Source organism: Mustelus asterias, chromosome 20, assembly GCF_964213995.1.
Source record: "Mustelus asterias chromosome 20, sMusAst1.hap1.1, whole genome shotgun sequence".
In the NCBI taxonomy this organism is placed as follows: domain Eukaryota; kingdom Metazoa; phylum Chordata; class Chondrichthyes; order Carcharhiniformes; family Triakidae; genus Mustelus; species Mustelus asterias.
In genome coordinates, this window is record NC_135820.1 from 6,221,624 (window position 1) to 6,235,565 (window position 13,942).

The 13,942-nt window shown below is 45.7% G+C and overlaps 1 non-coding gene across 1 annotated transcript; it reads left to right on the forward strand.

Moving 5' to 3' along the window:
* Positions 1-12,994: 12,994 nt before the first annotated feature.
* LOC144508812 (U2 spliceosomal RNA) lies at positions 12,995-13,186 on the forward strand. The gene has a single exon (XR_013500357.1). It is a non-coding gene; the product is annotated as a U2 spliceosomal RNA (small nuclear RNA).
* The last annotated feature ends 756 nt before the right edge of the window (positions 13,187-13,942 follow it).

The following is a 13,942-nucleotide window of genomic DNA, read 5'->3' on the forward strand; positions in this document are numbered from 1 at the left end:
AATGTTTTGAAAGGTTCATGGAACTGATTGAAATGAATAAAATTCTAACATGGCTGGACAGACTCGGAGCAGGGAGGATGTTTTCCCTGGTTGGGGAATCGAGAACCAGGGGATACAGTATCAGGATATGGGGTAGATCTTTTAGGATTGAGATGAGGAAATATTTTATTCACTCAAATGCTGCTGGGCCTGTGGAATTCTCTACCACATAAGGTAGAGAAGGCCAAGTCACTGAATATATTCAGGAAATTTAGATAATTATTTAGATTTTAATGGCATCAAGTGGTTTGGGATAAAAGCTGGGAATATGGGCTGAATGGCCTACTCCGGCTCCTAGTTTCCATGTGTGGGATTTTCCTCCCCTCCTTGGTGTGTTTCACGGTGGCCAGAGGTGGTGCGTCACTCGCTGGCGGCGGGATCTTATGGTTCTGCCAGTGTCAACAGGGTATCCCATTGAATGCATCCCTCACCGTCTGCAAACCCACAGCGTGGGTGTGATGTCAGCGGGACCATAAGATCCCACCGGTGTAAACAGCAGCAAGATTTCAGCATATGTTTCAAAGAGTGTTAGACCTGGAATATAAAGGGATGAAAATCATGTTGCAGTCCTATAATGCAGTCCTTATGATTGGGTCTCAATTCTGAACACTGCACCTCAGTAAGCTCAGATCAGTCTTGAAACTTCATCAGAATGATACAGCGCTCAAAGGGTTAAATTAGAAGGCCAGGTTGTCAAGTTAGGCCTGTGTTTCCTTAGCATGCTGACCGAACACTGCTTCTGGGTCCAGATGTTCCTCTGTTCCTATGAGTATAGAAGGTCAAAATGAGGTGTTTCGGGTGATTCGCTATGATAGATAAAGAGAGAGGGTTGGGCAGGATTTTCCATGCACCTCCTTGACATGTTTCGTGGTGGTGGAGGTAGCCCGCTATTGGCCAATTGTGGCATCTTCCGATCTCACTGCTGTCGAATGGGTTTCATGCTCTATGCACCTGCCCACCGCTGGGAAACCCTCAGCAGAGGCTCAACGTCAGCAGGACTGGAAGATCCCACCAGCAAGAACAGCTGGAAAATTCCAGCCTACGTCCTAAACTGGGAGAATCCAGGACAAGGAAGCAGAACTTAGAGGCCACTCGGGGGATATGTCCGGGAGACACACCCCCCCTCCTCCCTACCCGTCCCCCACACCCCACCTTCACTCAAAGAGGAGTGGGAATCTAACTATCTAACTATCTTTCACCCAGAAAGATTTCAGACTGATCAAGATCTCAAAACTGGAATTGAAGAATTTAGAATTTGTGTCTGTCAAAGTTTGTGGGACTAAAGAAAGTCGATGGGGTTACGATACAGATCAGCCATTCTCTGACCAAATGGTGCAACAGTATAGAGGGATTGAATGGCCTCCTCCAGTTCACATATTTCCATTCTCCATGGTGACAGTCACAGGGAATGCCCAAAATGGAACCCAAAAGTAACCTTAACAGAAATAGAAACAGTGAAGGGAGGCCCACTGGACAGAGATTTGTCACAATCTGTGTGTTTTAGCACCTGAAATTGTGTTATTCTTTAGTCATTGAAAGGTAGTTGAGGGTTATCGAAGGAGTGAGGCAGAAAGCAGGAAGCTCAAGGCCAGTTAGCTTCACATCGATCATAGGGAAAATGTTGAACTCAATTATTCGGGAGTTTACAGAAAACTTAGAAAGTCACAGTACAATACAGAGTCAGAATGGTTTTGTGCAAGGGAAATCATGGCTGCGATTCTCCCATCGCAACTTTTCTGTCAGGTCATGTTCCCGGCCTTGTACCGGCATTTGCGCATGCGTCCATCTTCCAGAGCCGGCGAACAGTCACCGATCAGACCATGCTGAAAACCAGCAGGAACGCAGGTAAGGCATTTGAATCTGTTTTTAATATGTTTCAAATGTATTTTCAATCTAATTATCGGGAACATTCAGGTCCTGATTGAATCTCCCATCCCTCCAGGAGTACTTCATTCCACTGAGGTTCAGACTAGCTCCCTCCGTTTGGGGAACGAGCGGGAGATCCCGCTGGAATGAAGGGGGGCAATCGGGGCCCCACCGGGGGCGGTCGGGTGGTGGGGAGATGGTGCCCCCCGGGCATGGGCACTCTGGCAGTGCCAGCCTGTGCTCCCTGGCACTGCCAGAGTGCCCATGCCCAGGGGGCTCCTTGGCACCTCCCACCAGGCATTGGGCAGTGCCAAGAGGGCATGGCCTATTGTGGGTGGGGCCTGGGGCTCTTGGTGGGGGTGGGGCATCCCTTTGCCACTCTGCAGACAGGATCGGGGGATGGAGTGAGGGCAGCAATTGGGGTGGGCTGGGGGCTGGGGGGGGGGTTTGCAGTGGAGGGCCCTGCCTCCCGGGGGGGGTGTCTGACCCTGGGTGGAGGGCCAGTGGGGGGGTCTGCCAGAGTGAGAGGAGTGGTGGGGATCACCACTGCTGGGGGGGATGTGGGCTGTACATTGGGGCGCTCCGGGACTGGGGGGGCGGGGTTCAGGGCTGGCCCAGGAATTGCTGTGGGGGCCACGATCGGGTTTTGGGGGGGCTGGAGGGGCAGCACTGCGGGGGTCCCAGCCTGGCCAGCGATCGAGCTGGTGAGCAAACGGGGAGTCTGACAGATTGGGACAACTGCGCATGCGCAGAGTTCCAGAACTGTCAAACTCCAGTGCGAATGGACCCAGCCCCCTGGGTTTTTAATGATATTCATTACTGGGACCTCTGCAGTGCACAGAGTGCGGAGATTCAGATGAGAAGCTGAACTGATTAAACAGTTGGAATTTAGAACAATTTTCCCGCCAATTCAGCACTTTTGGGAGAATCGAGGCCCATGTTTCACATTCTTTGTAAATGTAACAAGCAATGTGGACCAAAAGGAACCTGCGGAGTCCTTCGATTTCCAGAAGGCATTTGACAAGGTGCCACATCGAAGGGCACTATATAAAATAAGAGGGTGTGGAGGGTAACTTACTAGCATAGATCAGGATCGGTTAGAAAACAGGAAACAGAGAGCTGGCATAAATGGGTCATTTTTGGGTTAGCAAGACGTGATCAGTGAATAACCACAGTAATCAGTGCTGAGCTTTCAACTATTTAAAATTTTAACATATATATATATATTCAGGTGACGTGGGAATCCCTGGCTAGAGCAGCATTTATTGCCCATCCATAATTGCCCTTCAGAAGTGGTGGCGAGCTGCCTCTTTGAACTGCTGCAGTCCCTGTATCAATGAAAGGACTCAACATATGTTTGTTAAAGCTGCAGATGACAGGAAAATAGATTGGAAAGTAAGTTGTGAATCAGATATAAGAAACCTGCAAAGAGATGAAGATAGGATAAATGAGTGCACAACATAGAACATAGAACATAACAGCGCAGTACAGGCCCTCCGGCCCTCGATGTTGCACCGACCAGTGAAACCAATCTAAAGCCCATCTAACCTATACTATTCCAATATCATCCATATGTTTATCCAATGACCATTTAAATGCCCTTAATGTTGGCGAGTCCACTACTGCTGCAGGCAGGGCATTCCACGCCCTTACTACTCTCTGAGTGAAGAAACTACCTCTGACATCTGTCCTATATCTATCACCCCTCAATTTAAAGCTATGTCCCCTCGTGCGAGCTATCACCATCCAAGGAAAAAGGCTCTCACTATCCACCTTACCTAATCCTCTGATCATCTTGTATGCCTCTATTAACTCACCTCTTAACCTTCTTCTCTCGAATGAAAACAACCTCAAAACCCTCAGCCTTTCCTCATAAGACCTTCCCACTATACCAGGCAACATCCTGGTAAATCTCCTCTGCACCCTTTCCAATGCTTCCACATCCTTCCTATAATGCGACGACCAGAACTGTACGCAATACTCCAAGTGCGGCGCACCAGAGTTTTGTACAGCTGCAACATGACCTCCTGGCTCCGAAACTCAATCCCTCTACCAATAAAAGCTAACACTCCGTACGCCATCTTAACAACCCTTTCAACCTGGGTGCCAATGTTCAGGGATCTATGCACTTGCATACCGAGATCTCTCTGTTCATCCACACTACCAAGTATCTTACCATTAGCCCAGTACTCTAATCCTGTTACTCCTTCCAAAGTGAATCACCTCTCACTTTTCTGCATTGAACTCCATTTGCCACCTGTCAGCCCAGCTCTGCAGCTTATCTATGTCCCTCTGTAACCTGCAACAACCTTCCGCACTGTCCACAACTCCACCGACTTTAGTGTCATCCACAAATTTACTAACCTATCCTTCTACGCCCTCATCCACGTCATTCATAAAAATGACAAACAGCAGTGGCCCCAAAACAGATCCTTGCGGTACAACACTAGTAACTGAACTCCAGGATGAACATTTCCCATCAACCACCACCCTCTGTCTTCTTACAGCTAGCCAATTCCTGATCCAAACCGTGAAATCACCCTCAATCCCATGCCTCCGTATCTTCTGCAATAGCTTACCGTGGGGAACCTTATCAAACGCTTTACTGAAATCCATATACACCACATCAACTGCTTTACCCTCATCCACCTCTTTGGTCACCTTCTCAAAGAACTCAATAAGGTTTGTGAGGCACGACCTACCCTTCACAAAACCGTGTTGACTATCCCTAATCAAATTATTCCTTTCTGGATGATTATAAATCCTATCTCTTATAATCCTTTCCAAAACGTTGCCCACAACAGAAGTAAGGCTCACTGGTCTATAATTACCAGGTTTGTCTCTACTCCCCTTCTTGAACAAGGGGACAACAAGTAAATTGACGGATGAAATACAACATGGGAAAATGCAAACTTGTCCACTTTGGTAGGAACAATAGAAAAGCAGCATATTATTTAAATGGAGAGAGATTTTGGAACTCTGATGTACAGAAGGATCTGGGTTCTCTGGTACATGAATCACAAAAAAGGTTTAAGTACAGCAAGTGATTAGGAAGCAAATGGAAAAAGGCAGATGTTTATTGTCAGGAGATGGTATAACGTAAAGATATAAAGGTACAGGTTAATGAGGGTAACGTACACTGGGCATTGGTGTACCGCGTACTCCAGTTTTGGTCTCCTTATTTACGGAAGAGGATAAATGCTTTAGAAGCAGATCAGGGAAGATTCACTTGACTGATTCCTGGGATGGAGGGGTTTTCTTATGAGGAAAGCGTGGACAGTCTGGGCTTGTATCCACTGGAGTTTAAAAGAATGAGAAGTGATCTTAATGAAACATATGATACAGATAAACATGTATCTGAGGGGAATTGACAGAGTGGATGCTGAGAGAGACTAAAACTAGAATTCCTACAGTGCAGAAGTTCAGCCCATCGAGGCTGCAGCGAACACAATCCCACCCAAGCCTTATTCCCATAACCCCACATATTTACTCTGCTAATCTCCCTGACACTGGGGCCAATCAACCTGGCCTGCACATCTTTGGATCGTGGGAGGAAACCGGAGTACCCAGAGGAATCCCACACATACATGGGGAGAAAGTGCCAACTCCACACAGAGCGTGACCCGAGACAGGAATTGAACTCTTCCTCACAATTCCTCACAGGAACTGTGAGGCAGCAGTGCTAACCACTGAGCCACCGTGCCGCCCCGGGGACACCGTTTAGAAATCAGGGACTTCTCACTGGGGAGGAGGATGAGGAGAAGTGTTTTCTCTCAGAGGGTCGTCAGTCCATGGAACTCTCTTCCCCGGAGAGTGGTGGAGGCAGGGAGAATGAAAATTATAAATGCCGGGTTGGAGTTAATTGTTGAGGGAGTCAAAGGTAGGCATGATATTGGAATTGCGACCAACTGTAATCTTATTGACTGATGGAGGAGGTTCGAGGGGCTGAGTGGCCTACTGTTGCTCCAAACATTCGTATGATTGACTTTGTTTCAAAATGCCGGATGAACTGTTGAGTTCTTTGTCTGAACCTTGCGTCGAAAATCCTGCTTTTTGTCTCATTATGTTCCTGAGTCTTCATGTGTACCTTGATCAATCACTCTTATCTCATCTCTTTCTCACATCTCAAGTCTTTCTCCCTGACCAATTTCATCCTCCTCACTAACACGCCGCCTGGGATTTTCTGGTCTTGCACGCCCCACTACTGCTGCCAGTGAGAACAGAGAATTTGGCGCTCAGCCAAATCTTCATTCACAGCAGTGGGACTGAAGAATCCTAGCCGCGGGTGAGGTTGGAGAATTCCAGCCGACATCTCCAGCCCCAAACCATCTCTTAAAAGATTCATTCCATTATTTGTGCCTGTTCCCACTGATAGTTAATTATACCAAAGGCTGTTTGTAAGCCCTGTTAACAAGCTGCCCTGTTAATGATGGCCATTTCACCACATCAAAGGTGCGATATTTTCTTGTTCTTCTTCACTGCCTCCTACCAGTACATCTTCTTCTATTATGCCCGATGAAATTTTCAATTTCTCCCACATCTTTGCAGCTTTGTGCAAACTTTTAACTTATTGCCAAATTGCATGACGTCTTATGCCTGACATCTTATGCCATGGACCAGTACCTAACAGGAATGAGTTTGGTCAATGCATGTCAGAGTCTTACCATCAGCAGAAAGGCAAAGATTTCACTTAATCCATCAAAGAATCTGTGGATGCTGATTGACAAATCAAGAACAGGAAAAAACAGGCAGCAGTGCAGGTTCATAAGGTCATTAAAAAAGAAACACTGGGGTAATTTCTGGAAGGATAGGACTGGAAAAAAAAGGTAGTTAAGCCTCAGTCGGATCATGTTTGGAGAATGGTGCGCAGGTTTGGGCGGCATGGTGGCACAGTGGTTCGCACTGCTGCCTCACAGTGCCAGGGACTTGGGTTTGATTCCTGGCTTGGGTGACTGTATGGAGTTTGCACGTTCTCCTCGTGTCTGTGTGGGTTTCCTCCGAGTGCTCTGGTTTCCTCCCACAGTCTGGAAGATGTGCTAGTTAGATGCATTGGCCATGCTAAATTCTCCCTCGGTGTACCCGAACAGGCGCCGGAGTGTGGCAACTTGGGGATTTTCACAGAAACTTCATGGCAGTGTTCATGGAAGCCTACTTATGACACAACTAAATAAACTTAAAGTTAGGTTTGGTCCCCATATTACCAAAAGAGATACAGAGGCACTGTAGAATGTTTATCAAAGAATGTTACCAGAAGCAAGAGGTTTTTTTTCCGTTTATGCATTCACGGGATGTGGGCTTTGCCGACTGAGGCAGCATTTATTACCCATTCCTAACTGTCCTTGAATGAACTGCTTGCTCAGCCACTTTAGAGGGCATTTAAGAAGGCATTTGAGAGTCAACCACATTGCTGTGTGTCTGGAGTCACATGTGGTCCAGACCGGCTCAGGACGGCTGATTCCCTTCTCTGAAGGACATCAGTAAACCAGATGGGTTTCTACAACAATGGTTTCATGTTGATTGTTAGACTTTTAATTCCAGATTTTTAGTGAATTCTAATTCGACCATCTGCTGTGTGCCAAACCCAGGTCTCCAGATCAGTACTCTGGGTCTGTGGATTATTCATCGTCTCCCCCATGTGACCATCAAGGAAGATTGAACCAACTGGGGGTTTGTTTTCTTGAACAGAGAAGACTGGCCAGGGGATGGTGCGGTGAGTGGTGCGGGTGGGTGGGGTGTGGAGTGGGCGGGAGATGGTTGATCTGATATAGGTCTTTAACATTTGGAAGGTGTTTGATAAGGTAGAAAATATTTCTTGTGCTGGAGGGGCAACCAAAACTCGGGCCTATAAATATAAGACAGTCAGCAATGAATTCAACAGTCAATTCAGCAGAATCTTCTTCAGAAAGTTGTCTTCACCTTCTTGTGTATGACAGAGCACAGCTTTAGAAATTTAAGGCTAGTGACGACATTGGGCATCATTAGGCAATTACTCAGAACCCTGCGCCAGGCACCTTGTCGATCACACTCATTCACAACATGGTGAATAATGTCAACAGAGTGTCAACAGGGCTGCATGTTGGGCTCCCTTGAAATTCCATCTGACGAGGAGGTGTGACAACTTACACGGTGAGTAAGGATCTTACTCGAGTGTTGTCGACTCTTTGCAAGGGAGGCTGAGCTCTGAAGGCTCGACTAGCATGGACCACGAGCCAGATCTTTGTTGGTGACACTGGTGTCAGCGCAGAGGTTCCACCACTTCATCGAAACCTGCGTCGTGGCGAGAGTTCTCCCAAACGGTTTGTGTGATTTGAGCGGTGGGTGGCGAGAACGTGAGACTTGCTTCCATCAAGAACAGATATATAGAATTTGCCACACAGAAACAGACCATTTGGCCCAACAGGCTTGTGCTGGGTCTTGGAGTTCCACATGATCATCTGCCCATCTTCATCTCATTTCATTTCATTAACGTATCCTTCTATTTTTTTCTCCCTCACCTATATATCTAGTTTCCCCTGAAAGGCATCTGTACTATTGAGTTAGCTGCAGTGACTATATTATATTGATGGCCCCTAGTTTTGGGCTCCTGTACAAGTGGAAACATTTTCCCACTGTCCATGCTATAGCAGCGCCCAGATATCCCAATAAGTCATCCTGTAAACAATTATCCCTTTTGCAATATCAGAGAATGAATAGTGTTCATGTCCAGCCAGAATTTGCACCTTCTGGGTGGATAAGGTGATGTACAAAGGAAGGGAATAACAGTGTGGAAGGGAAAAAGTTAAGGCCAGTGTGGCACGGTGGCACAGTGGTTCAATTCTGGCCTCGGGTCTGTGTGGAGTTTGCACATTCTCCCCCTGTCTACATGGGTTTCCTCCCACACTCCGAAGATGTGCAGGTTAGGTGGATTGGCCGCCATGCTTAACAGGCTAAATATGTGGAGTTACGGGGATAGGACATGGGTGGGATTATTGTCAGTGTAGCCTCGATGGGCCTAATGGCCTCCTTCTGCCCTGTTGGGATTCTATGGGGCAGTTGTTCCAGCACTGAAACCAATGTGATTTTATTCTGAACTATGAGTGTGACTGTAATTGTTGCTGATTACAGACTGCTGCTTCATGGAAATTGTCTAATCATGCTGAATGTGGTTGTAAGGCAGTGGTTCCCAAAGGGTGCGACGCGCCACACTGGTGCGGCAAGAGAGGATGGCAAGTGTGGTGGGAAGATTCAAGGACAATCAAAGAAACATTTAAATCTGGATAGATATTTTTCCAAAGTGAGAGCAAGAGCATCAAGTGATGCTGAGGACGATCCGAGTCCACATTGTGATCCAGAATCGCCGTTCGAACAGAGTGCTGAAGAAGTCGTTTAATTCTACACCAGTAGCAGACCCAAGCAAACCTCCAAAAAAGAAAGTTTGTCGACAATATATGGATAGCTCTCTGAGTCTCGGTTTCACATGGACTGGAGATGAAAATGTACCTCGGCCTATGTGTTTGATCTGTGGTGAGAAGCTTTCCAATTCCAATATGGTCCCAAGCAAGATGAAAAGACATCTGTTGTCAAAACATGGAAATCTGGCAAACAAGGATGTTCAATATTTTGAAAGGCTTTTGGAACAGCAGAAATGCCAATGATCATATTTCGAAAAATGAATGACAGTCTCAGATAAGATGCAGATTGCATCTTACCAAGTGGCTGAATTGATTGCTCAACAGACAAAACTACATACAATAGCTGAAAAATTGATTCAGCCTGCCTGCAGCTTGATTGTGAAAACTTTGTTTGGTGATGATGCTGAGCGAGAAGTTATGGAAATTCCTTTGTCTGATAATACAATTCGCAGAAGAATAGCTGATATGTCAGCTAATATTGAGAAGCGTGTTTCCAAAAGTATGAAGAATTCTAAATTTGCCATTCAAGTTGATGAATCAACCGACATTCGTGGAAAAGCACAGTTGCTTGCCGATATCAGATTCATTCACAATGGCGAAATAATCACAGTTTCTATTTTGCAGGGAACATGAAAAACATACCAGAGGACAAGATATTTTCTAAACCTTGTCTGAGTATTTGGAAAAAGTTGAGATTTCATGGGATTCTTGTATTGGAATTTGTACGGATGGAGCGCCATGTATGGTAGGGAATGTGAGAGGCTTGGCGGCACTCATCAAACAGAAAAATCCAGATGTAATATCAACTCACTGTTTTTTACACAGAGAGGCATTAATCACCAAGGCCCTTGTAGCTGATTTGAAGTTGGTTCTAGATCAGACTGTGCGCATTGTGAACAACCACGAAAGGCACAGTTATTTGCTCAACTCTGCAAAGACATGGAATCAAAACATCAATGCCTAATTCTGCACTCAGAGGTTCGCTGGATGTCCCATGGAAAAGTTTTAAATTGGGTGTTGGAACTGAAGAACATATTAAGAGAATTTTTGGAACAAGAAGGGAACCCATTGTACCACCAACTGGATGACAATGACTGGCATGCAAAGCTGGCATATTTGGCTGATATCTTTTCCCAGTTGAATGTGCTCAATGCCAGTATGCAAGGCTGCGATGTCAATATCCTCACAACTACAGACAAACTAACTGCATTCAAAAAAAAGCTTCAGCTCTGGCTCGGAAGAGCGATGCAACATAACCTCGAAATGTTCCCACTGGTAAAAAGTTTTAAAATGAGCAATGAATTGTTCGGCCTCATACAGGAACATCTTGCAACACTGGTAGAAAAGATTGATTATTACTTCCCATCGTTGTCTACAGAAAAATTTGACCCCTTTGCGAATTCCAGCTGTTCAGGTCTGACATTGGATAAGGAGGAGGAAATGGCCTGCATTTCGAGTGATCGCACCTTGAAAATGAAACACGGGAGTATGCCACTGGACTCTTTTTGGATATACAACCAGAAACAGTATCCACGCATCTCTTCGAGAGCATTAGCTATTCTTCTACAGTTCTCCACGACATATTGGTGTGAACAGGGATTTTCAGCTCTGACAAATATCAAAGACCAGAAAAGAGAAAGACTTTGAGGAGTCAGAAGGTGAGTTACCGCAGGATTCCCGAAGGCCGGGAATCCTGCGGTAACTCACCTTCTGACTCCTCAAAGTCTGTCCACCATGTTACAAGGCACAAGTCAGGAGTGTGATGGAATATCCTCCAAATGTCTGGATGAGTTCAGCTCCAACAACACTCAAGAAGCTCAACACCATCCAGGACAAAGTAGCCCCACTTGATTGTTACTCCTTCCATAACATTCACTCCCTCCACCAGCGATGCACAGTGGCAGCCATGTTCACCATCTACAAGGTGCACGGCAGCAATTTGCTGAGTCTCCTGTGGCAATCCAGTCACATCCACGATCGAGGACAAGACAGCAGGCACTGCAAACACCGTTATATGTGTCGTGGAGAACATGTCCCTGTCGACATCAATCAGGATGAAGTGGAAATACGTTATAGAGGAGCTGATAGTAAACAGAGGAGGACAGAATCAGAGCTTCAAGTTTTTAGGTCTCCAGACCACCAACAGCCAGTCCTGTTCCCTCCATGCCGACACTATAGTTAAGAAAGCCCACCAACGCTTCTACTTTCTCAGAAGACTAAGGAAATTTGGTATGTCCACGACAACTCTTACCACCTTTTACAGATGCACCACAGAAAGCATTCTTTCTGATTGTGTCACCGCTGGGTATGGCTCCTGCTTTGTCCAGGGCTGCAAGAAACTATACAGGGTTGTGAACGAAGGCCAGTCCATCACTCAAACCAGCTTCCCACCCATTGATACTGTCTACATTTCCAGCTGTCTCGGAAAAGCAGCCAGCATAATTAAGGACCCCATGCACCCCGGACATACTGTCTTCCACCTTCTTCAGTTGGGAAAAAGATACAAATATCTGAGGACACATACGAACCAACTCAAGAACAGTTTCTTTTCTGTTGCGATCAGACTTTTGAATGGACCTACTTCGCATTAAGTTGATCTTTCTCTGTACCCTAGCTATGACTGTAACACTACATTCTGCACTCTCTCCTTTCCTTCTCTATGAATGGTATGCTTTGCCTGTACAGTGCGCAAGAAACAATACTTTTCACTGTATCCCAAAACATGTGACAATAATAAATCAAATCAAATCAAGTATATGCAAGTTATTCTCCAATGCACACACGAACCTGTTTTGGAAACGTATCGGTTTCTTTCATTGTCAATAAATCAAAAGTCTGGAGCTGTCTCCCTAACAGCACAGTGGATGTAATTTCTGTCAGGAAGAAAAGTATTATTTATACATGAGCAGGTATGCTCAGTCACTGGAATGGAATAACAGAAGGTTAATGGAGAGGCAGGATTCGAGAGAATATGAAGAGGAAATCCCCAACAGGAGCTCATCAAACCTATTTACATTGGGCTGAGATTGTAAATGGAGTCATGTCTGTGGTGTGTCTATTGGGCTGAGAGGTACTTGCCATGTTGTGTTAATAGCTACCTAGAAAGATAGAAAGAACCTGCATTTACATAGCACCACTTACAGCCTCTGGACTTCCAGAATGTGCAACAGACAGTTAACCACTTTTGACCTGTTGATACTGTTACAATTTTCCAGCTGAGGTCTAACTATTGTTATAAGGTTGGCATAACTTATTTCCTCTTGTACTCTATGCCCCGATCAATAAAATCCAGGAGGATAAGTTTCTCATCTTAGAATCATAGAATCCCTCAATGTGCCAAATGAGAGCAGAAGGAGGGCATTCGACCCATTGAGCCTGCACCGATAACAATCCTACCCAGGCCCTATCCCCATAACCCTGTGTACTTACCCTGCTAGTCCCCCTGACAAGAAGGGGCAATTTAGCATGGCCAATCCACCTAACCCGCACATCATCACCCAGAGAAAAATTGATAATCTGACCATTTATCCCATTACTGCTTGTGGGATCTTGCTGTGTGCAAATTGGCTGCCACGTTTTCTCAGTTATAATGGTGACTGCACTAAAAAGTGTACTTCGTTGGCTGGGAAGAGAACTGGCTCTCTAGTCATCGTGAAAGTGGAGTTAAAAGAATGCAATTTATTTCTTTAATACCCCTTATCGCTTCTCGGCCTTTTGGCTAAGATCAAGTGTAGTTTTGGCATCCTGCACTTGGTTGAAGTCATGAGGTTACACTGAGGCTTCATTTGAAGCCATTTTTTAAAGCAGCATTTCGGCCTTTTGGCTAAGGTGTAAATGAGGTCAAGTCTTGGAGAAGGTGCAATGCCTGCTCCAATCAGCTTGAATCATGTAGATCAAGCCCAAGACAGGAAGTGGTGAGCCTGTCTTGTCAGCTTGGATCTGAAATGTCTCACTTTGCTGAGACTTTGAATTGGACTTTGATAGGATTAATTGGATATAAACAAAAAACAACCTCTTGACACCTTAAAAGTCTAGAAATAGTGTTTGGCACTGCTTCCTCACAGCACCAGGGACCCAGGTTCAATTCCAGCCTTGGGTCACTGTGCGGAGTTTGCACATTTTCTCCATGTCTGCGTGGGTTTTCTCCAGGTGCTCCGGTTTCCTCCCACAGTCCAAAGATGTGCAGATTAGGTGGATTGGCCATGGGAAATTACCCCTTCGTATCCCAAGATACGTAGGCCAGGGGGATTAGCGGGATAAATAGTTGGGGTTATGGGGTAACAAGAACAGAAAAATGCTGGAAAATCTCAGCAGGTCTGACAGCATCTGTGGAGAGAGAATAGAGTCAACGTTTCGGGTCTAGATGACCCTTTGTCAGAGCTCTAGACTCAAAATGTTGGCTCTACCCTCTCCACAGATGCTGTCAGACCTGCTGAGATTTTCCAGCATTTTTCTGTCTTTGTTTTAGATTCCAGCAGTATTTTGCGTTTATCACTGGGTCATGGGGTAAGCCTGGGTAAGAGTCGGGGCAGACTCAATGGGCTGAATGGCCTTATTCTGCACTGTGTGTGTTCTATGATTCTATGAATTTGTTTCGAGCCTGACTTCGAAGAAAATGTTGCTGCTGTGGAAACTCCCACCCCCAC